The sequence below is a fragment of the Callospermophilus lateralis genome, chromosome 4 (genome assembly GCF_048772815.1).
Source record: "Callospermophilus lateralis isolate mCalLat2 chromosome 4, mCalLat2.hap1, whole genome shotgun sequence".
NCBI lineage: Eukaryota > Metazoa > Chordata > Mammalia > Rodentia > Sciuridae > Callospermophilus > Callospermophilus lateralis.
Genome location: NC_135308.1, coordinates 144,053,633 through 144,078,634, shown reverse-complemented (window position 1 = coordinate 144,078,634; position 25,002 = coordinate 144,053,633). Strand labels below are relative to the sequence as shown.

Genomic DNA, 25,002 nt, shown 5'->3' with positions numbered 1-25,002 from the left:
GAGCAGAGATTCTCAAACTTTATTGTGTAGGAGAATCCTCTCGAGGACTTGGTAAAACAGAGGTTGCTACACCTATTCTCAGAGTTTCTGATTTAGTTGTTCTGCATTAGGACCTGAGAATTAGCATTTCTAAGAATTCCCTGGTGAAACTGCTGTTACTGGCTCAGGATCCACAGTTTGAGAACCACTCAGGTACAGGAACTGAAAACCCATGTTTCTTTTTCATATCTCATCTGGGTATGTTTCACATTTGTTTCCTAGGCAATGTCACACTCAAAGTGTGAATCACAACAGACTTTGTGGATTCATCCCCATTTACTCTATCTGTCTGAAGTTCAATGACCTTCAAATTCTCTCTAGTATTTTCAACATATGTCCTACAATACTGTTACTCTACAGGAAAAACATTTTGGGATACACTGGTTCCAATGAAAAGAAAATTATTTTTAATCTAAGAACTTCTCAGAGCATTATGACTTTCCAGAAGGGAGATGATGTATATGGCATTTCCAAGATGGATCTGAACTTGGAATTCTTCCTAAACGGTTCTCCTCCGCTAAGTACTAAGGAGTATGTATTAACCATAGTTTAGTAAATACTCTAATAATTTAATGATATTAAATTATTAAAAAAACCCTATATTATATAAGCTAGGGAGGTCAACTAACATGTTGAATATGAGTAAATTTAAAATCAATTAAGAAAAATCAGTATGTAAATGTCCTCATCCATTGTTTTAATTGTCCTTTGACCTTTTCTTGATCAAACAATTGGCTGAATAATACAAAGAAAAAATCCAAGGTTTTAGCCTTTCCTGACCTTAACACCTTAAAATATCCCTGCTAAACTGTCTCCCTCCCCCCCCATTTGTTTCATTTTCTTCATAACACCTCTCAAAATTATAAATGATTTTATAAATTCCTTAATATACATGCTTATGCTTGTTTCTACCACTAGAATACCTAAAGGTCATACCTTATCTATAGTTTCACTTGTAAGTCTTCAACAGCTAGTATAGTGCCTGGGTACATAATATTCAGTTAGTAAAAAAAAAATTTTTTTTTGGTTAAAAGAAAAAATAGATCAATAAAACAATCATCTAGGTCTTAATAATCAAATCTTTATTATGGTGCATTGTAGGAAGAGGAGATAATGTTTTAGCAGCTTTGGATGAGGCCATTTGAAACACCTTTTTATTTCTAATCATTCCAATTGAACGATATGAAGGGCAATTATTGATGTTGAAACTTAGGATGCAGTTTTGTAGACTCTCCTCTGTGGTGATTTTGAATATTTACTAAGAAACCCCCCTCCCAACCCTGCCCCACAAAGCATAGTTATTTTTTGAATGGCAACATGTAAAATCACTTGGAAAAGCAACTCTTTATCCATATTATTTTTTCTTCCTAACTTAAAAAGAACTCTGCTACTTCTTTACTACATTATCAAGTTCTTTTACCTGTACAAACCTTAAAAGCATCATTAATGGTGCTTTTTAAAACAGTGCTTACCTGTAATCACTGTGGCTTGGAAACTGAGGCAGGAGGATCCCAGTTCACGGCCAACCTCAGCAACTTGGCAAGGCCCCAAGCAATCTAGCAGACCCTGTCTCAAAATAAATTATAAAAAAGGCCTGGGGATGTGGCTCAGTGGTTAAGGGCCCTGAGTTCAATCCTGGGAACAAACGAACAAACAAAAAGCTAAATAAATTAACTAATTAAAAAAACAAAAAGGCATACTTGTTCTAAAGGAAATCTTGTTATACATATTTGCATTCTTATATGGTGCACAAGTGTTAAATATGTGTGGAACACAATTGTGTCTAATTGTGTCCTGATAATTTTTAGCAGAGAAGTCTGATTGACATGCATGATTGTTGGATATTAGATAAAGTCAACTTTGCCCAGTAAAATATGAGAAAGAAGTCAGCAGGTGGACTCTAAGAAGAAAACTGTCAGAAGCCCCTAAGATATGTGATCTGAAATTGCATTAAAAATGATATTGTGTTCTTCCAGGTGTTAAAATGAAAAAAAAAAAAATTTCTGACTTCACAGGCCTTTTATGTGGTTAAGTGTTTTTTTTTTTTTTTCCTTGTTTAGGTTGTCTACATCCGGTCCCTATTCTCTTCTTTCAATATTCTCATTATCCCCCTCTAGGGGTTTGTTTTTACTTTATGCTTTTATCCTTATTTGTGGAAAAAACTGGTTCAGTATTACTTTAGTTTGTCTTCACTTTCACTCTGCTGTTCATTCCTAAACTAGCTTTTAGCCTCTGGGAAAGAAGAAAATAAAAACATTTACAGAAACTGGGCCAACCTCTTGCAGCCCGCCTCCCCCTGGAAAACAAAACCAAACTGCAACAGTAGTCCTTAAGTTCTCACAGCACCTAGTATTTCCCCTCTCTCAACTCTCAGGCTTTCATTGCAATTGTTGATTGTCTTTCATCCCAGCTCGATCCTCAGTCCTTTGGCGACTTAGCATATTTCCAAGAATATAATATATAAAAACATTGTAACATGTCAATAGATGCTTCAACAGCATGTATCGGTGAATGACAGTCGCCGCAGTACCCACTCACACCCAACGCGGGAGAAAAGTTGCAGCGGTCAACAGGCTTCAGTGTGGGTCCCGTGACATTAACTCTAGAAAGCCAGTAGAGAACAGTGGCACTGATCCTTTGCACAGTAATTACTTGGATAATTGAAGCAAAGAGTTTTTGGTTTTGTTTGGGGATGGCGGAAAGATGAAGGAGCTGAATTACAGGGAGAATTTCTTCCGCAGTCGCTGTGGCGGGCACTGCCTGGCCTTGTCGCCCGCGAAGGGTCTCCTCGCGCCCCTGGCTGTTCCAGAAGCCAGGGGGGAAAAATGAGGCCCTGGGCTCGGGGCGCGGGTTTCTGGGGTACCCCGCCCCGCAGGCCCCGCCCACGGCTCGCCGCCCCGCCCCCACCGCCGCCGCCGGCAGGGGTCGCGCTGCCCCCGGCGAGCAGCCCTGGCGGGGGTGGGGGAAGCTCCCGCGGCCGGTCGCCTTTCTCCGCCGCCGCCGCTGGTTGGATCGTTTCAATAAAAGTCTTTTTTCTCGCTTGCTCGCTCTCCTCCGGGGAACAGGCGGAGGCGTCAATCCGCAGCCGCCGAGTGAGAAAGCGACGCACACGCAGCGAGCGAAAGCGGCCGCCCGCGTTCTCTTCAGCTCCCCGCCGTCCAGCCCCACAGCCCAGAAGAAGGAGCCGGCGCCCGACCGGGCAGCCTCAGCCAGGCGTCTCGCCTCCCGCTCGCTCCGCTCCCGCCGCGGCTTCTCGGCGGGGATTAGTGGGCCGGCCGCGCGGTTCGGCGGCCGGGGAGCCATGTTGACCGGGGGGCTTGGCGACGCGTGAAGCAGCTGCCGGCCCTCTCGGAGCTCCGTTCCCTCTGCCAGAGCCGGAAGGCGGCGGCGGAGGCCTGCGCCGCGGAGGCGCCTCGGGGCTGCCGACCGCTGGGACCCGGACCTGCATCCGGTCGCCGCGGGCGTCGGCGGAGCCGCTTTCCCTTCGCGCCTCGCCCCGGGACGCGGTCCCGCACTTGCTGGTGAGTTGGCGGCGCTGCCCCCGGTTGCCCCCGGGCCTAGAGGGTGCGTGGGAAGGAGGGGCGGGCGGGGACGCGGGTCGGCTCTGGCCCGGCCGGGAAGTTGAGGGCGGCGGCGCGGTGCAGGGGGCTCGCGCGTGCCTGTCACCCGTCGGGTCGGCCCCGGCCCCCGGGTCGCCCGGGCATTTCCGGGGGGTGGGGAAGGGTGTGGGTGTGGGTGAGTGTCTGTCCAGCTCCTTCCCGGGAGGCGCCTCTCGCCGCCGCCTCCGGTGCTTGCTGCGGCTTCGGTCTCCAGGGGAGGCCGGTGTCCCCGCGAGGCGGAGGAGGGGAAGAGGCGGAAAGTCCCCTGAGACACAAAGGTCCCCTCGGCGGGGGTGGAGCTGGAAGCGCGGGTGGCGCTGCCCCGCCGCCCCCGGGCGGGGAAGGAAGGGGCGCGGGTCCGCAGGAGGTGGGCGAGGAGGCGGTGGCCGCGGCGCTTCCAGCTCCTTGGAGACGAGGCTGTGCGCGGGTGGGAGCGCGGAAGAGGGGGAGGAGGAGCCCTCGCGTGGGGAGCGGGCCGAGACAAAGATCTGGGCAGCCTCCTGCTGACGGGTCACACCCCTGAGTGTTGGTCAAGAGCGGAGGTGGAGGGAATGCGGGCAACCCAAAGAACCAGTGGAGGGGTGCCGAGTGTTGTCTCGTCGCTGTCGTTTTTCTCGGCGTTTTTGTGCCGGATTCTTTTGCTCCCCAACTCAGCTGGATAGCTCCAGGTTTCTCTCCCTCCCATCACCCCCACACTGCCACATTGACTCTCTTGTGGTTTCCCTCTCTCCTCCCCCCACTTTTCACCCACTCCTTTTTTGGGTAAGCAGTATTTTGCCTTCAGCTTGGGGAACGTTTGCTAATGACAGGATGCCTGAGCTTGTTCTGACCCTGAACTGCCTTGAACTCCTCTCTTACTCCCACCCTTTCCTTTCTGGGACCTAGAGTGTCACATGGCCATTAACAATTAGCTTTTCTTCTGTAAAAAAATGGCAAAAAAACACACATTTAGTTGAATATACGTGGCGCCTCTCTTTTATGTTAATGTGTCCACTGAAGACACCTCGTTGATTATGTTTTATTGCCTCTTAGCCAAATTAATTTTCTAGACACAGAAGTACCAGATTTTGTTTTGAGTCTTGGCCATTTCTAGGTTCAGCAAAGTGTAGTCAGCCGGACCTTCTGTCACTTATCAGGAAATGCTTGACTTAAAGATGGACAATTCTTTCCTCAAACTTTATTTTATTTTATTTTTTTTGGGGGGGTCTTTGTTGAAGGATTTCTTTATAAAAAAGGGTTAGTGTAACAAGATGAAAGTAATAAATACGAGTTACTGTGTTTTAGACCGACTTTGTTAACACATTGGACAGAAGAAAATGAATGGGATTTTAAGACTTCTGATCCCTTGAGTTGAACCAAAATCTCCTTTGAAGCTAGAAATAGGCTGAAAATTAAATTTTCAGAAAAGAGAAGTGCTATTAGTAATATCACTGGTTTTGTTTTGTTTTGAGTCTGTTGAGTTGACTTAAGGTTGGGATGTTGCTTTGTTAATGAAGTCTTTTTTCAGTCTTTGTAATTCTAGCATCTGCATGCTTGCATCAGAAATGGGTTGCAACAAAAGAAATGTGTCTATATTTAAGATATATTCTATTTTTAATTTTTAACATCATGAGAGAGAATTTGGGAATATAATAGGTGTTATCCTTTTACCTGGCAAAGCATCTTATAGGCCAGAAGCACTAAGTTTGAATGATGTGCTTCAAAAATATAAGTCTTTGAGTTTAAGTTGTTTTAAAATTATTAGGCAAGTATAATTCATTACTTGATTATTTAATAATGAAAATAAAAATATTATTGACATATGAATGGAAAGATTATTGAAGTAAAGCCTGTTTAATGTAGGAACATTAATGTTGGTATCACTGTAAAAAGAGTCAGATCTTGTTGCTTACTTCCATTAAAGTATTGATACTATAAAAATTAAGAGATTTTAGTTTAGGGTCCTGTCTCTGAATTGTGGGACTCCCTACACACCCTACTCGGTCTGTTTTAGAGACATTTGTGAAATTAACTACTTATATTCATAATTGTGATGATATGTTTTTTAAATAATATAGTGAAAGGCCATAATAAGGGTCCATTAATTTTCTTCTTTTTTTACTTCATGTTTATTAGGGCTTGATTAGATATTCAAAATTTACATCACTGGAAGGAAATATACCAAAAAGACAAGGAAAGTTTCTGGATGGTAGAAGTTATTGGCAATTCATTTTTTTCTCTGTATTTTTATCAATTTTCACATTACTTTTATAATTAGAAAAAAAGTAAACGTAAAATTAAAGCATTGTTAATATCTTAATTTGCCTGTGACTAAAATAAGCTTTTATAAGTGTATAATTTATTCTCATCCTTGGTTCAGGCCAAACAAAGTAACTTTCAGTGTTGGCTATTTAAAATAATGTAGACTGTCATATGTGTTCTGTTTACCAGAAAGACAAAAGAAAAGAGATACATAGTAAGGAAAGATGAACTTAGAAGAATTGATTCAATGTCTGTGATACCTCTATATATGTGATCTTTTTCTCATAAGTCATAGTTTCATAAAATATAGAAAATATAAATTCTTTTACTTTGTAGCACAGGATAGCTGTATTGACTAAGCAGATTTTTATGTATGTCTGTTGGTACATTTAATTTTCATATACTGGTTTCGTCCTAGAATTTTGGTGGCAAGAGCTAGTATAAAATCATTGGCTTTGCTCTGTGTGTTTTTCAGTAATAATATCTGCCTTCATTCTCTTCATTGATGAAGGTAGTGCTAACTGAAAAAACAGCACAAATATTTTATTGTGAACAGTAGAAGTTATAATGGCAACTGAGGAAGTTATTCAAAAGTGAAGACAATGATGTCCCTTAATATTAGAAAAGTTATCTGTGCACACTATATTTTGCCCATTTATTTATTGTCTATTAATGCTGAATATTTATAAGATGTTATATTTTAAATATTTATCGTTATTTCCTAGTCTTTATAAAATTATAGCATCATGTCCTGGCATTCTTCTACATAGCTTTTATACTTTCAGTGTGATAATTACTTAATGAAATTGTTGCTTCATTGGGGAAAAAAGCTGTTACATGTTAAACATGTTAAATCCAACTTGGGTTTTTTTTTTTTTTTTTTTTTTTAAATCATCTACTTCATGAATTCTCCTTCACTCCTTTTCTACAAGGAAAAGAAGAATAATTTTAGGTTCTTTTGAATTTTAAGTGAGCAATTTCAGCTTAACCTTTTAAATAGGAAATAGTTATTTAGAATCCATTTTATAAAATAATGGTGGCATTTTGCATTTTAAATGCTGAACATAAGCAACAATTTATGGCATTTAAAATGTGCTTTAGATAGCATTCATGAAATAAAAAACTGCTTACACCAGAAAACTTGGTACAGTTCACTAGCATTCAACCTGTAATGTTGCCATTTTCTTTGAATTAGTGGCGAGGAAGAAGGGATTAGACTGACTTTAAAAAAATATATTTATTTTTTAGTTATAGGTGAACACAATATCTTTTTATTTTTATGTGGTGCTGAGGATCGAACCCAGTGCCTCATGCATGGTAGGCGCGAGCTCTGCCTCTGAGCCACAACCCCAGTCCCTAGACTGACTTTTAAAAAAAAATTTATTTTTTTGTAATTGTAGATGGACAGAATATTTTATTTTCTTATTTTTATGTGGTGCTGAGGATTGAACCCAGTGCCTAGTGCATGCTAGCCAAGTTCTCTGCCACTAAGGTACAGCCCCAGCCCTAGACTGACTTTCAAGAATTCTTATTGTCATTAGTGGATTCTTTGTCATTATTTTGCTTACAGTATAGTTAGTTGGTGTTTACTTTTGATGTCTGTGAAATATTGACCTGGAAAGAAGAATTGCCAAGGGCCAGAAAAATGTATTGAGTGTAGCTTTCTGTTCCTACCCTATTTTCTCTCCCTGTTGGCCAACTTGGAAAATCAATAGACATCTACCAGTAAATCAAATAATGTTGTTATTGTGTTCTGCAGTAACTTATGGTAGTGGATACTGTATTTGAGAAGGTAGATTTGTAGATCCATAGCATATTGGGATGACATGAAAATTATCTTGCTTTCCAAAGTCTCTTTTTAAAAATACATTTTAAAATAACCTAACAGTATACTCAAGCTGCCATAACAAGATACCATACAGTGGGTTGGCTTAAAAAACAAACATATTTTCTCACAGATTTGGAATCTAGAAGTTTGACATGGGGGTGCCAATTTAGAGTTTTGGTGAAGGCCTGTTTCCTGCTTTGTAGAGGGCTGCCTTCCTAATATGGGTCTCCTGGACTTTCCTCTGGTGCCTGTAGGTGAAGGGGAGGAATGGTAGAGAGGGAGAGCTGTTTTTCTCTTCCTCTTGTAATGGCACAAATCTCATTATGAATGCGCACCTGCAGGACCTAATCTAAATCTAATTACCTCCTAGAGGTTCACATCCAGAACTCTCACTCTGGGAGATTAGAATCTTGGCTTAGAAATTTGGGGGGTCACTTAAACATTCAGTGCATAATATAAACTTTGTGACAGAAATTAGCATTAATGACATCCTCTGCTAGGTACTATATTGTTTTATTAAGTCTTCACAAAAAGTCCATCATATAGGTATTATACCTGTTTTCAGATGAGTAAAATAAGGACTATAGGTTAAATAATTGTCTCCAGGGTCCTACCACTACAGTGATCCTGAGATTCCATTTTAGCCTTCAGACCATTATGCTTTAGTGTTTCCCCTGGCATGGAATGCTGAAAAATTAGTTCAGTATTAATGTTTGTTCTTTATTAAGAGTGGTAAATTGGAAACTCTAATCAAAATTGGATTTAAACTTAATTAAGTTACTTTTACTACTTAAAATGGAGCCATATAAAATGTATAACATAGAACATGTTTATTACTCAATGAATTCAAATTGGATGCTATTTAAAATATTTTAAAAGATATTTAAAATATTTGCATAATTATTTAAAATCATGAATTTATCAGTTCTTTATGCATAAGATGAAATGAATATGAATGTTGGAAAGCAAAAGAATAAGTGGCATTGTTATGGAAGTATTTCTACTTTGTTTTCTTTTTAATTTTACTTATGTGTTTACTTATTTGTTTTGATTTTACATGTGTTAAAATTAGCTTACAGTATTTGAGTTTGTGCCACCAAAGCATTCCAGATGCATATGCTATATAGGTTGCTCCATTAGTGAGTGAAAATTTTTCTAAAGGCAGATAAATTTTATATGCACAGGTACCCATTGGCTTTTAGTATTGGTATTGCTTGTAAGTAAGGCATATATTTTGAACACGTTTTCATTCATATGTGTCTATATACAATTAAATTGAAATGAGACCAAATTACTCATTTCTTGCCATGACTTTTTCTATCGAAAACTGATCCTTATGACATAAAAATAGCAAATTACTACTGTTAATATATATATATATCTTATCTCATGCTCACATTCAAAGAACAGAAAATGTTATTTCCTGAAGATGGTTCTTTAACCTGAGAAAGAGTGAAAAGAAACTTGCTTTTTTTTGTTGCCATAAATATTAATTTAATATAAAAATTGCTTTGTTTATATTTTAGTAATAAAACACATTCTTGTTTCTTTTTACAGATAGTTTAAATACTTTCAAGAATTTTCTAAATTTTGTTTGTATGTTTGTAAAATATGGGAAAAGTACCCAAAGATAATTATTCTTTTCCTCTATTCTAGGTTAGTTATTAACTTTGTCTTCTCATATCATATATTTAATCCAGCTATATTTTTAATTGATAACATTATTTTTAGTATGTGTTAATGTTCAATAATACAAAAGTTGATAAAAATTAATAAATTTGTGAGAAATTACCAGTTAACAACATGGAAGTTCTTATTATTCTAAATTGAGATAGTCTTCTACAGTTAATATGTGTGTTTTTTAGTACTAAAAAAAAAAGATCAGAGGAGAATGGGAATGTGTACTAGACACTGGTAGGTGCTGTAATTCAAAGACAAAGAGATTGATATGTTGAAATTACAATGCTGTGACATTTCCTTGGAGAGAAGTTTTTATTTTTGAGGTCAAATGTCATTTTCAAGACTGTCCTTCTTTTGACTGACATTGTGCTCCAGAGGGACTGCTTTTTTTTTTCCTGTACTCTCCCCATATTATATATTGTTTAATACTGGGATTAGGAGAAGCAACATTGATTGCTTCATTATTGATTAGTAAATTAGGGTCAGAGTAGTCATGGCCTAGAAGCAGTCAAAAGTAAATTTTCATTTCTTTCGTTCATTAGTACCAGGGATTGAGCCCAGGGGTGCTTAACCCTGAGCCACATCCCCAGCCCTTTTTTTATATTTTATTTAGAGACAGGGTACTGAGTTAATTAGAGCCTCACTAAGTTGCTGAGACTGGCTTTGCACTCACAATCTTCCTACCTCCAGCTTCCAGAATTGCTGGGATTACAGGTGTGCACCATTGCACCCTACTCAAAAGTAAATTCTGATACAGTAGAAAATAAAAAAAGTCAACAAAGGTTTTGAATATTGGAGCTATACAGTGTTAATGATAGTTGGTTGAGAGTAATCTAGAAGCAGTTTTTAGGCCAATTTGGACAGTAATTTTCCATTATTGAGACTTGTTAATTACATGTGGTCTGTACTAACTTGTTAGTGAAAATAGGAAAGTGACGTAGCCTTCAAAGATTATTGTCTTTTTAGACAGATTGAAATATATATAGCATTACATTATTTATTATATGTAAAGAAAATGCTTTTTTAAAATTTTTAGTTCTAGATGAACAGAATACCTTTATTTTGTTTGTTTATTTTTATGTGATGCTGGGGATCAAATCCAGTGCCTCACACATGCTAGGCATGCACTCTACCACTGAGCCACAACCTCAGCCCCTTAAAGGTCAATTTTTAAAGGTCAAGCATTGGTAAATATCAATAGTAAAATTTGATTTAACGGAGAATATTTTATCTCTAATAAAATTCAGGTATTTTTGCAGTACTAGACTTAAATACATTTACTAAAGTAAAGTGCAGAATTGTCCTCAGAGGATTGAGTAGTACATTTAATGTCATTTCTGCTACCTTGATAGTTTATGTATACAGTTGACTAGGAGTTTGCTTTTCAATAGACTTACTATTGTTAGTTCAAAACTATTTTATGGTTTACTTTTAAAATTAAAGACTTTAAAAAGTGAGTTTTAAATTTTACTTTTGCTTTAGTAGTATATTAATAGACTTACTTTAGAAATCAGAGATTATGGCTTGGTAACAGTGTGTTTTAGTCAGCTTTTTAATTTCTTTGACCAAAAGACCTCACAAGAACAATTAGAGGAGGAAAATTTTACTTGGGGGATCATGGTTTCAGAGGTCTTAGTTCATATATGATTGACTCCTTTGTTCTAGGCTAGAGGTGAGGCAGAACATCAGAGAGAGGGACCAAATATATACCCCAAGGGCCTGCCCTCAGTGACCTACCTCCTCCAGTTATATCCTTACTGCCTATAGTTACTTACTAACCAGGTAACCCCTATTAGCGATTAATGCATTGATTAGGTTAAGGCTGTCCTAGCCCAGTTTCGCCTCTAAACTTTCTTGCATTGTCTCACAAATGAGCTTTTGGGAGACACCTAATATAAATCATAACAATGTATTTGAAATATGACTTTTAAAAATTAATTTTCATAGTTTATGAGATTTAGTGCTTTTTAAAATCCTTCAACTTATTATATGGTCATAATACATGGAAAGTTTTTATAATAGTTAAATTTTTGAAATCATGATTTACCTACATTTATCTTTTCAGAAAGAGTAGAGTCAGCATTGTATTTTGTAATAAATTAGTCAGCATATGTTTTTGCTGACCTTTCCCTTTTCAATATATATTCTTATTATTTAAACTTTCTTTTCTCTTCTCTCTGATTTCCACCTTCATCCCCCAGGACGTTATAAAATGACTGAAACATTTATATTAGGTATCATTTTTTTGGAAAAAATCTACAACTCAAGTTTCTATTTAATATAGTCTAGAATATGTTTTCATTTTTTATATCATAAAGAGTACTTGAGCAGTAACATGATTATGGGATTATGAGACAGTTAATTCTTTAAGGTCAGATTGGGAAAGAACAGAAAACCTATTTGATAGTGTTCTGGGAATTTGAAATAATGAATGTAAAGCAATTTGCAAAGTATTGCACCTAGTGAGCACTCACAGTTAGCAATTATTTTGTTATTCTTTATATAATGAGAAGAATTATTGATAATGGTAGTAAATTTATTTAACCAATCTATTCCTTCAGGTTGATGAATGTTTAAATTAGTGATTCACAAGGACTGTTGAATCAACATCATCTCTTTGGCTTTTTAAAGTATTCATACCTCCTGGATTTTCCAATAAACCTCTCCACCCACTCAATTTGAGAAATCACTCCTGTAGTGAACTGGTATTACTAATGGATATACGGTGTGTCCTTCATGTATACTGGGGGAAGAGGTTCGGGTGAGGACAAAATAATCTAAGGTATTCATTATTGTTTCTTTTCTTTATTTTTTAGGGGTGCTGGGGATTGAACACAGGGCCTTATATATTCTAGACAAGTACTCTACCACTGAGCTATACCCCTGATTCCCTCATTGTTTTTCTTAACTAATGGCCATTAAAAATAAAGAAGCCTTACTTTTTCAGTAAGTACATTGATATGCTGTTTCTTAGGGCCAGTAAAATTTTTCTCTTAACCATTTGCCCATGTTCCATTTCCCTTGTTTAGATCTGTGCTTCTACCATTGTTTGACGTCTAAATAGTCTAAAGAATATTCATTCTTTGTTAATGACTCTTATGTGTAACTTAAGTTTTTTAAAATTAAAGTAGAATAACTGGTCATAAAACTTACTTAAAAGAAGAAACTGTTGTTGCATTTTATTCTTTGTCTAAAAAAATCTGCTTGGATGTTTATTATTCATTATCTTATATGATATTTTGTTCTTCTTAGTGAGTGAGTTGCCCTGCCCTGAATTTCAAAAGTGTGATTAAAAAAACAACAGCAGTAACAAAAACTAAGTGTGTGTGTGTGTGTGTGTGTGTCCGTCTGTCTATGTGTGTGTGTCTCTAAGTGTGTCTGTCTGTGTAATTTCAAGCACAGAACAACTCAGTCAGCCTCTGGGTTTGGGTTTCTAATGTTCTGTGTGATTCTTAATGGGTTCTAGAGTTTTAGAAAAGCTGTTCTTAGGTTTTAGCATAGTGTTAAGGAAAGATCCACTCATATAAACTAAAGTGAAGGCAAAGTGATTTAAATTTTCCTTCATTCTGTATTAACATCTTATGTTTCCTTCCTTTTTTAATTCTACTTTGAACTTTCTAGTTTTATCAGGTTTTTTTGGTGGGAGAATCTTTTAAAGTTTATGTACAAAAGTCTTCTGTTCCATTTGTTTTATTTATTTTTATCCTTTTAGTGAATGGTTTTGTCATAGTCTTTTAGTTTATTTCTTCTCAGTATCTTACTGTTTTCTGTCTGACTCTATTATTATGTTTTGAAAGTTATTTTAAAAATATATAACAATGTAGAAATTAGAGAATCTAAATTCCCTGATGCAGTCATTATCATCAGATATTTCCTTGTCTTTTTTTTAATAAATAGTTTTTTAAAGGTACTTTTTGTTTAAGATAATTTTTGTGATTTAATGTAAGAATTTTTAAAAAATACCAATTTTTTTTTTAAATATTTTATTTTTTTAGTTAAACACAATACCCTTATTTTGTTTATTTATTTTTATGTAGCGTTGAGGATCGAACCCAGGGCCTCGCACACGCTGAGTCACAACCCCAGCCCCCTAATTAATTTTTATGGCTATCATTTTAGGGTTTTTTTTTGTCAGTCCATCAAAAAGGTTTAATTGTTTTATAGTATTTGATGTAAATTATTATTTTTCATATTTTTCTATTTTAAATTATTCTGTGACATTTTGAGCATGTGACACCTCCTTCCCTGTCTCTCCACTTTGATGTTCACTTCCTTAGAGTAGATGCCCAGAAATGCCATTCTCAAATCAAAGTCTATGAACTTTTTTCTGGGATTGCCATTAGTCCCAGTACCACTAATAATATACCACATCTATTTTTAGTATTACAATATTTAAAATACTTGGTTTTGATAATTGGTTTGTAGAAAGAATGCCATAACTTGTATTTGAATTTCTTTGGTTGGTTCCACCACCTTTGTATTTTCACTTCAAATTTCTAAGGAGACTATTAACATTCTTTGAATCTTTGTAGTTTCTTCTTTTTAAAAAAATTATTGAATGATATTTTCTTCATTTCAGAGCAAATAGTTATGTATAATTTTATTAAAAATCATATTTTTTATTCAGTTGCTTATTTACATACTCCTTTCAGGTTGTTTTTTATTATTGGTGCTTTATAATATATATTATTACCTGATATGGTGATACACTCAGGTTTTTTCCCCCAACAGTTTGATATTCTTATATGTTTTTAAATTCTACTTTTATAAGTGGTGTGCAAAAAAATGTAGAATTAAGATAAAAAGTTGGTTATGGGAGGAAAATTGCAGTTAGCTCTTTCAGCTCTGTCTCTTATTGTTTCTTCAAAACTACCTCTCTACTATAAAACGTGAACCTTAGATACGTCAGTGTGTCTATAAGAGTTGCATCAGGAATTGGAATAGATTTGTTCTTAACCATTGGCCAGATTATACCAGTTAGAGCATCTCAGTAAAAGATTAGGTAGTGTATTAGAGATTTTATCAGTTTGTCTTACCATCAAAGATGAACTTGTGGTTATGAAGAAAGGAGAAAATGACATTTTGCCTAAGATGTTAGGTCTATTTCTTAGAGGAGGTAATGCTAAAGCTTTGTGAGTAGAGAAACACTTCCTAGAATTAAAAAGCTGTAAAAGGGAGGTATGAAAAAAGATTTACATTTCTTTAAAAATATTTTTTGTTATTTTCCATCTAATGAATAGTTCCATGTGGTACATGTAAAGAAATAAGGTTGCTGTGTAGGTAGTAGTGGTAGGCAATGAGGTCAAAGAAAGAGATATCCCAGTTAAGGAGTAAGAGTTTTTTAATCTATAGAATTGAGCTGCATATCGAACATTTTTTAGGCAGAATATCATGTTTCTATAATGAACTATTTTGGAAAGTTTTGTGCATAATTGCAAATGAGCTGCTTGTGAAAGTTGAATGGGTGTCCTTTTGTGATATGTTAACATTTCAGAAATAGCCTCAAAGGGTTGCTTCCCCCATGAAGAGTTTACCACCTCTCCCCCTCTTTTTTCTAGTTTGGTTCACCTCAGAGAGATGAAAATTGTTTTTAACATCTCTTAGGAACACTTGGAAAAATGTGTTTAATTTGCAAACCCTTTGCCATTTTTCTCTCTCAATAAGGACATGTTTCTATATGTTAGAAATCAGTTTCCCCATTTTGTTGGGGGAAATCAGAAATATAAATAGTAGATTTACAAAATGCAGAAATGATAAACCCTTCTATTTAATTATAAATATCAGCACATTTTATAATCAAGAATACATCTACTAATTATACCTTTAGAAATGATTTTGCAGTTCCTTAAACTCCCTGCTAAATATGAGATCATATAACACTCTCCATTTAAATAGTTACTAAGTTAGGTACAGGTTCTATGAATAGGCTCATTTTAGCAACTGTAGTGCATCTCAGTACATTAAATTCAACTGAGTTTGACTTGAAATACTCTGTTGTACTAAAATTTACAAGTAATTTTTTGGTACATAATAGTTCCTTTTTTATTTTTATTTTTTAGTTGTAGTTGGACACAATACCTTTATTTTATTTATTTTTATGTGGTACAGAGGATCGAACCCAGCACCTCGCACATACTAGGCAAGCGCTTTACCGCTGAGCCACAACCCCAGCTCCAGTACATAATAGCTGTTAAATCAGATTTCCTTGTCTCATAGTATTTACTCTTCAGAAATGAATTTTTTTTCCCCTTTCCTTAGTATTTGAACTCTTCAGATTCTTCTATTTTGGTAGGCATTTTAAGTTATTTTAAAAAATTCAACCTAATTTTTAAAAAATGTTTTTAAATCAGTATATAGGGGGATACAGAAAAGTCTTGTTTCCTCTTTGTTCTCTTCCTCTTTGTTCTCTTCCCGCACCTTTTATAGGTAAACATTTCTTTTAGTATCCTATTTATCTTTCCTGTTTCTTTTTTGCAAATATAAACAAATGTATATTTTATTTTGGAGCTCTTTCCATAACTAGACAAAGATGTTGATCTTTAAAGATCTGTGTAGTATTTCATTATGTGGATGTAGCATAGTCTAGTCACTTGATCCTATGTGGACACTGTAATTGTTTCCTATCTTTTGCCTCTACAGTGTCAAATGAATATGAAACAAACTATATATATATATATATATATATATATATATATATTTTTTTTTTTTTTTTTTCCCTACTTGTACAAGTGAATGTATCATTTTGATTTTGAGAACCAGGGTCACTGGGTCATTTTCTTGCTTTGTGAACTTGAAAGGACCTAGAAGCAATGACTTAGTAGCAATGAGCATATCTAATACTCAGATCTTAGTTTCTAATGCCATTTTCCTATTAAAAAATCCTCCTTGGTGAAATGGCTGGTTTTAGGATTGGGGCAGAAGATACAAATAAAAGGCAAAACTGGAGCATATTATAATGCTGAAATATAAGGAATACCAAACAAGAAATTGAGTGGGCTTTGTTGAAGGGACATAGCTCAGTGAAAGAATTTCCAGTGACCAATACTGGGGAAAATTTGTGCAACAAAATGAAGTAGTGTTGAATTATAACCAAAGCATAAAATATTATTCATGAGTTTATACTGATAAAAATAAATGGTCAATTAAATAAATGAGAAAGAGTAAATGAATCTTTTGTGCAGAAGAATTCCAAATGATTCATGTAGCTGTTCAGTTCTCAAGGAGGTATACCCTACACTGTGTAACTTCTTTCAAAATAGTACAGTATGGAAAATTGGGAAAAGAATAACTTGACTTGGGAGAAATGGTCACCTCAATCATGTGATCAAAGTTAGCATTAACAGTGATAAATCATATCGATAGCATGATGTGATGAGAGTGACACTTTACTTCTGTGGTCTTCCTTCCCTAAAACCATAACCCCAGTCTAATCATGAAAAAAAAAAAAAAAAAAAAAAAAAACATGAAACAAATCCCAGTTGAGGAGCTTTGTACAAAATATTTGTATATTACTCCTCAAAACTGTCAAGATCATCAAAAACAGGGAAGTCTAGAGAGACTGTTACAGCCAAGAGTAACCTAAGAAGACATGACTATTACAATATAATGTGGTAAACTGGACAGGGCCTGGAAACAGAAATAATATATTAGGTAAAAACTAAGGAAATCTAAATAAAGAATGGACTTGAGTAAATAATAATGCATTAGTATTTGTTCATTAATTATAACAGGGTACCATACTATTGTAAGATCTTAATAGTAAAAACTGGATTTGTGAAATAGAAGAATCTGGTACAATTTACAATTTTTATATAAATCTAAAAAATTCTAAAATAAAAGCTTATTTAAAATAAGATAAATGCTTTTGTCACTGTGGTAGATACTGCCAGATTGCCATAGTATTACCTGAAAGTATATGAAGCATTTTTCCATAGTGTTGCCTGCTGAATATGTTGTCAGACTTAGAATTCTTTTTGTCAGTTTGATAGATGAGAACTGGTGTAATTGAGGCTGTTGTGTTTCTCTCTTTATCAGTGATGTTAGGTATTTTTTCATATGTCCAGCGGACATTTAATTTTTTTCCCATTGAACTCTCATGACCTTTGTTTTTCTATTAGGTCATTGGTCTTTTTTTTCTTGGCTTTAGGAGTTCTCTATAAGGAGATAAGCTCCTTATGTATGATGGGTTGCAATTTTTTTAGGTTGTTTATAGTTTTTTTTTTTTAATGCAAAACTTTGTTTTTCTTTAATACCATTGTATAATTTTCCCTTTTATGTTTCTGGATTTTAAAATATAGTTACAAAAGGCTTTATTATAGTAAGATTTTAAGGGAATGAATACATATTATTCTTCCATGAAAGAACATGTGTTCCTTTTCACTTAATCTTAAAATTGGGATGTTTTAATTCTCCCCATCTTCGGGGCATTTTATTTTTATTTTTATTTATTTTTTAAATTTTTCTTTAGTTGTAGATGGAAACATTTATTTTATTTATTTTTATGTGGTGCCGAGGGTGGAGCCTAGTGCCTCATACATGCTAGGCAAGCACTCAACCACTAAGCCACAACTTCAGCCCTCTTTGGGGCATTTTAAATGCTTTACCTTTTCTTTCAAATTACTCTTACATAAGCATGCCTTGGTCTTTGTGTTTTAAGTGATTTCTAGTAAAAGAAATGCCCAAACATTTTCTCCTTATGGAATATTCTTTTCACTCTTAAATTGTAATATATTTTATAATATTTTTCATAGTATTGTGGATTATTCATATATTCAACTTTCCCCATTCTGTTTCTCATGATTCTTGCTTAGATTATTAAGTTTATCTGTGATCTATTTCTTCCCTTCCTTAGAATTCCTCAGTGATACTTTGACCTCTGTGATATTTGTAACCTCTAAATAAAGAGGCATTCAAAATATAATGAGTGAACCAGTTAGTTGTATTATTGAGAAACTGGGATATCAGTAGTGTCAATGGATACTGCCTAATATAGAATGAATATTTTCCCCACACTGTTATGAGTCTAGTATTGCTGAACTGAATTTTTAATAGACATTTGGAATGGTATCTGGTAGGGCTATGGAATGACTACCAGAAATCACCTGTTGAGTTTCTAGCTTTTAGCAACAAAGGAGAGCTCACATTTCCAGAGTTGGTAGCATCTTCATGGGGGTAAGGGGTGTTGTGGTGAAAAGTATAGTGTAGTGGAAAGGGACAGCAAAGTTGGGGTATTACATTGAGGGGTTGGAGTCTAGCTTAAGACGGGTATTTCAATGTAAGACTTGATTACTGTTAGCTTTTTATCTCTGTGACCAGAATGTGATCTCCTGGCTCTATTGCTTTGGACCTAAGGTGAGGAACAATCTCATGGCAGAAGTGTGTAGCAGAGGAAAGTTGCTCAGCTGATGGCAGCCAGGAAGTTGGAAGGGATGAAGGAAGGGGAGGAGCTGGAGAGAAGATAAACACTCAAAGAGCATCCCCTTCCCCATTAACCTATTTCCTCCAAATAGGTCCCACCTACCAGGAGTCCATTCAGCCATCACTGGATTAATCCACTAATAAGGTCAGATCCCTCATGATCCAATCATTTTCCAAAGCCCTACCTCTGAACACTGAGACTTTCCAGATCCAAACCATAACATTTGGAATTAGAGAAAGGTTCATGATGTAATAGTTTAGGATTGACAGACTTAGCAAGGCAAAGGTTTTAAGGTAAGATTTTCAGTCTTGGAAAGTGAACAGTCATTTACCCGTTGTTTATTAAAAAAATGAATATTCTGATTTGGTTTGTATGGGTTTTTTTGGAAGTTCCTGAAATGAACAATGAAGTTATTTGGAACTCTTATCTACTTCACAAGACTTTCCTGGAATAGTAAAGTCATTTGTTGAAGACAGATGACAGTGATAGTTATTGTAGACTGTAAACTCAGGGTAGACAGTTTCAGTTCTCAGTGCTCACTCAAAATGTATTTATAAAATGTCTAATTCCTGGGCACATCTATAAAGGCAATACATTTTTTTTGGTGAGTGGTTTGACTTTGAATTTTTTCACCTGAGGAATCAGGCCTAACTTTAACAGTTAAGGTATGTAAAACACCCAAGCAGACACAGTTGGATATGAGTCTTCAGCCCAGTGAAGAAGTCAGGGTCAAAGAGAGAAATCTGGGAGTCAGAATATTGAAGTCATGTCTATGAATGAGCTTGCCTATGAAGGAAACAAATAATATGAAAAATGCTTGGGACTTTTAAGTTTTTAATGGCCACACTGGTATGTATTTGTGTGTGGGGGGGTGTCTGGGGGTAGGGCAAGAGTGGAATAAACCTGAAAAGGAATGGCCAGAGGTTGAAAGAAAACCAGTATATTGTTATAGGGAAGTCAAGGAAATGTTTTTAAGGCTGATGTGGGAGTGGTCAAACTCCTATAAAATTGGGAAAGATAGGTAAGAATATAGGGTAGTTATATTGGTGTAGGTTAGTTGAGGAAATTTCTGCTTGCAGGTTTCTGTCTTTAATATCAACTGTTTACAAATATGTACAAATGCAGTTGTGATAGGTGGGGAAGAGATTATTATGTATGTTATTGGATATGGTTTGAAGTGAGCATTGGAGAGAGTGGGAGATCAAGCTTAGCTGAGAAATGTAGTAAGATTGTTAATCAGTGTTGACACTCATTTAGGTTTGTTGATCAAAACTGCTTTGTTATGTGACTGTTCAGCAGTGCTGATGTCAATGTATAGATGTGGAGAAAGCCTTAGGTAAGTCAAGATTGGGATAGATAAGCATATACAGTTCTGCTTCAGTAAATGATGGGGACACATTCTGCAAAATGTAGCATTAGGAGTCTTCATTATGCAGATATGATAGTGTGCTTATACAAGTCTGGATATTATAGGTCAGTCACTCAACATGGCTTTTTGCCACACAATCGAGATGTGGCAAACAAGATGTTTGAGGTTGCTACTAGCATAAATGTGGCATATTATTTTATAGTAAGCATTTTGCATATAAGTAGAAGGAATATACTCTAATAAGAGTGAAAAGTGTAGCGTAGCAAATACATAGACAGTAACATAATTGTTCAAAATCATTATCAAGTAATGTGTACTACACGTAATTGAATTTTTTTTTTTTTTATGACTGGCATTACAGTAGATTTACTCATACTAACTAACATCACCACAAATATATAAGTGATGGGTTGCATTTTGATGTCTCTAGGTGGTAGGAATTTTTCAGCTCCATTGTAATCTTATGGGATCACTGTTGTATGTGCAGTCTCATCATTAACCAAAATGTTGCCATCTGACTATACACTGAAATAGTCAGAAGTACATGTAACTTTCTCCTGCTCCCTGCCTGTGGAGTGACAATAGCAAAGCTGCTTTGTTGTGCCACTTCCTTTCTTTCTGAAGAATATTCTCACATGTTCTGCTTACTTACCCTTAAAACTACTTGACCAGTATTAAGCCTGTCTGAAGTTATTTTTACTTCTGTGGAGAAGTAAATTTGTCCTTCCTCTACCTGGTTTTCACAGGGCTTTGAGGTCTCTGGCCATGTTTTTTGGGATGAAGGGGTTTTAAAATAGAATTATAAAGAAAGAATAAGAATTTGCCAGGACAGAGCATGGGATGAAGAATGGGAGGACCTAGTGGTTCTGGGTAGAGGGATATGCTTGTGTAAAGCAGAGAGGCCTGAACAAAACACCTGAAAGGAATGGAAGTTACAAATAATTTCACTGAGACAATGAAAGTACTTACTGGGTATGTGATCTCTAAAGATGGGGCTGAAAAGTAACAGGGTCAGCACATAGGCCTTATATGCCTAAGTGGAAAAAGATCAGTTGGCTCCAGTGATGAATTTTCCTTTAACAGTGTTTTTGAGTGTGTACAGATGTTGAGTGTATACAAATGTTAAATCTGTTATGATGTTATTAACATAGGTATTATATATTGGGAAATTCTGTTTGTAGGTTTTTTAAATCTATTTTTTAGTTTATACATAATAGTGGGGTTAATTTTGATGTTCATAAATGCATTTAACATCGTGGAAGTTAGTTATTTAAAATTGAGAATATTTTTGTACTAATAATTTTATGAACTTGGCTCACATGTTACCCCACAAAAGTTTATCTCATTTTGACTGTGATGGGGAAGAGAGATGGTCAATGGTGTGTAGCCTGCAGTTTTACATACAGCACATATATTTGATGTTCATTTTTTGAAAGTATAGTAGAGGAAGTAATGTCTGTTGGATGCTTCACCTCGTGCTAGCCACAATACATCAATTCTAATTTAGATGTTACATTCTTTTGAGATAGTTGTTAATTCCTTCTTGAAAAAGAAAACTGAGCATGGCTTTCTCAGTGTCAGACTTCTTATTCTCACCAATGTCCAAATGAGGGAATCAGGATTTGAACCTAGTTTAGGCTTACTCTAAAACTTATTCTCAATTTTTGTTACACAAAGTGGACTTCCTGTAGGCTGTAAACCCTTCATCACTAGTGTCAAAGTAGTATGTAATTAACATTTCACTGTGGTATTAATTAAATGTAGAAATATGTTACCTCTCAGCTTTTGAGGATCAAGACCGAACAGGTAATAATGGAGAATCTAGGCCCAGATAGCCAGTCTTTCATTAACTGGAGTCTATTTAATTCCACTTAGTGGAGAATTCAGATAACCAAAAATATTCTGTTGATGAGAATTTTAGTTAATTCAAGAATCACTGTTTTTAAATGTTTTTCTATGTCCTCATGAGAAACCTATCTTTGAATATTTAAATGATCTGTCATTTGTAATGCATATATTGCATATTTTACCATCTTTTTATTTTATATTAATTTAATCCAGTACTTTAATTTTTCTACTTGTAATAGGCTGATATTTCCTAAATAAGTGGAAGTATTACAATAGAAAAATCCTATGAGTAAAAGTGAAAACCTTTGGGAAAAAAACCAAAGTTTGGCTATGGAGTTAGGTATAAATTTTCTTCTTATTGTTTTGATTACTATAGATCTTATAAAGAAAGTGGGGTATGCTTTGTTAATTGACTTGTTGTTTTGTTCCTTCATATTAGAATTGGTATGTGAGCAATTTCTAATTTTCCACTTAGCGACTAATGTGGTAGACGATTAAGGTGTCCCCCCAAAAATACAGTCACCACAAAGTTTTTCGTAAGGTGATGGTAATTTCATAGTTTTAAGGTCAGTTTTGGGAAGACTCTTTTTCGCGGGTATTTCCAGTCTTCAAAATTAATCATGTAAGAGTGATCTTTTTCTTAATAGCCTTTTCTTTCCTCAGAGAAAAACTTTACCAGAAGGTTGAAGAGTGCTGGCATTTTTAATATGTTGCCAAGACTTCCACTGTTGCCAAGGCAAGTTGGCCCCTATCCAGTAGAATTTGTCTTACAAAGGCTTTATAGTATTAGTTTTCTAAAAATATAATAAATCATTATTGTGTCATAAATTGCAGAATGACAAATAGTATGTTGAGTTGTTCAGATCAGATGTGTCTTGAAGACAAAGGCTATAAAGTTATACATATTCTTCTTATTTTTTCTTTTTAATATGCTGAGAAAAATTTATGTTTACCTTGTGCCAAGTATGCTAAGAACATTCTCATTGAAATGTGCATGACTATTTAGAAAGTAGAATATTTTGTGAGACTTGTATTATAAAAAATATTAAAAACAATACCTAATATTATTTAGTCATAATTGAAAAATGTGTCATATGATATGGACTTAATATTTTTGAAGGGAATTAAGGTTTCATTCTTATAGTAACTATAAGAATGTGGCCTTTTAAATATGTAAATGTATGTGTTATTACTTAATTTTTCCTACTAAAATTAGGTCCCAAATTGCTGTTTTAATTTCTTATTGTTGGAATTAAGATTGATTAAAAGGGTAAATGAGACTGGGCATGGTGGTGCACGACTGTAATCCCAGCAGCTTGGGAGGCTGAGGCAGGAGGATCAAGAATTCAAAGCCAGCCTCAGCAACTGGGTGGCACTAAGCAACTCAGTGAGACCCTATCTTTAAATAAAATACAAAATAGGACTGGGGATGTTGCTTAGTGGTCGAGTGCCCCTGAGCACAATCCGCAGTACCAAAAACAAAACCAAAAAAAAAGGGTAGAGGAGGGAGGAAAAAAGGAGGTACTGAGAAATGAAATTAATCAAGTTTTATTGTTCTATTGTATACATGTACAAATATGTAATAGTGAATGTCACTATTATGTATGATTATAATGCACCAATAAAAATTTTAAGATAAAAAGATTTCACATATTAAAAAAGCAAATGATTAGCTTTACTCTATATGATATATTTACATCAATGGGATTATCATGAGTCAGGCAGAGCCTTCAGTTTTATAGATTTGATATAACTTTTTAGTTTATTTTGAGGGATGTAGAACTATAGAAACCATTCTAACTAGAGAATAAAGTATAGCGTTAATTAAAAATGTAGAACAAGAAATAATTGAAATAATTGGCTTAATATAACAAATTTTGGGGGGATATTAGTGATGTGATGGGATAAGGGATTTTTTTTTTTTAAAAAAAAAGCATCCTTAACAAATAAATAATATGGTAAAACCCAGAAGTTTCGATTTATATAGGCCACTTAATCCTGGTGAGTAAATCAATCTAGAAGACCAGATTGTAGATTTGAAGATTGGTTGGGAATAGGTTTAAGAGAATGGGTTTTCAGCCTTCTCTTTATACTCAAATATTCATGGAAAACTCTTAAGACTTTTCATTTAGGTGGGTTATATTTGCATATATTTATTATTATATATATATGAAAACATTTTAAATGGTAAGTAATTGTAATTTATTTAAAATAGAAAACATTATGTTAACACATTTTTAAATGAAAAAATAACTTCAAAATAATATGAGAAGAGATGCATTATATTACATACTCGCAGATCTCCTTTAATGTGTAGCTTACTTGAAAACTGATGGATTCTCACATCTTAATGCACATTTTTGCATTTTAATCTATTACAGTATTCTATGAAATTTAGTCTCTATAAAAACTGTACATTTGTGAGATAAGTGTAGAAAGAGCAAATAACATTTTAGTATTGTAAAAATTATTTTGATCTCAAGACCCCCTGTAAAAATTTCTCAGTGCACATTTGGAGAATCTGCTTTGGAGCAAAATGAAACTGGATCCTGATCCTGTCTTTGATCTTACTCCCTGGATTGGACATTCTTATGGGCTGTCTCTGTCACGCCTTTGTAACTTAACAAATTTCATTTCTCAAATCTACACTCAGATATAATGCTAAGTGAAGTTAGCCAATCCCCAAAAAACAAATGCCAAATGTTTTCTCTGATATAAGGATGCTGATTCATAATGGGGTTGTGGGGGGAGTATGGGTGGATTACATGAACTCTAGATAGAGCAAAGGGGAGGGAGGTAAAGAGAGGGGGTAATAAAGACGTGTAATGAGATGGACATCCTTATCCTAAGTACATGTATGAAGAGGAATGATGTGACTCTACTTTGTGTACAACCAGAGATATGAAAAATTGTGCTCTATATGTGTAATATGAATTGTAATGCATTCTGCTGTCATACATAACAAATTAGAATTTAAAAA

General features: G+C 35.3%; 1 protein-coding gene across 1 annotated transcript in view; it reads left to right on the top strand.

The window, feature by feature from the left end:
• Nucleotides 1-2,979: 2,979 nt before the first annotated feature.
• Cdk17 (cyclin dependent kinase 17) overlaps nucleotides 2,980-25,002 on the top strand; it is a 103,799-nt gene continuing 81,776 nt past the window's right edge. Inside the window, exon 1 of the mRNA XM_076854969.1 lies at nucleotides 2,980-3,560. The gene's annotated coding sequence lies outside the window, so the exon portion shown is untranslated. The remainder of the gene's footprint in view (nucleotides 3,561-25,002) is intronic.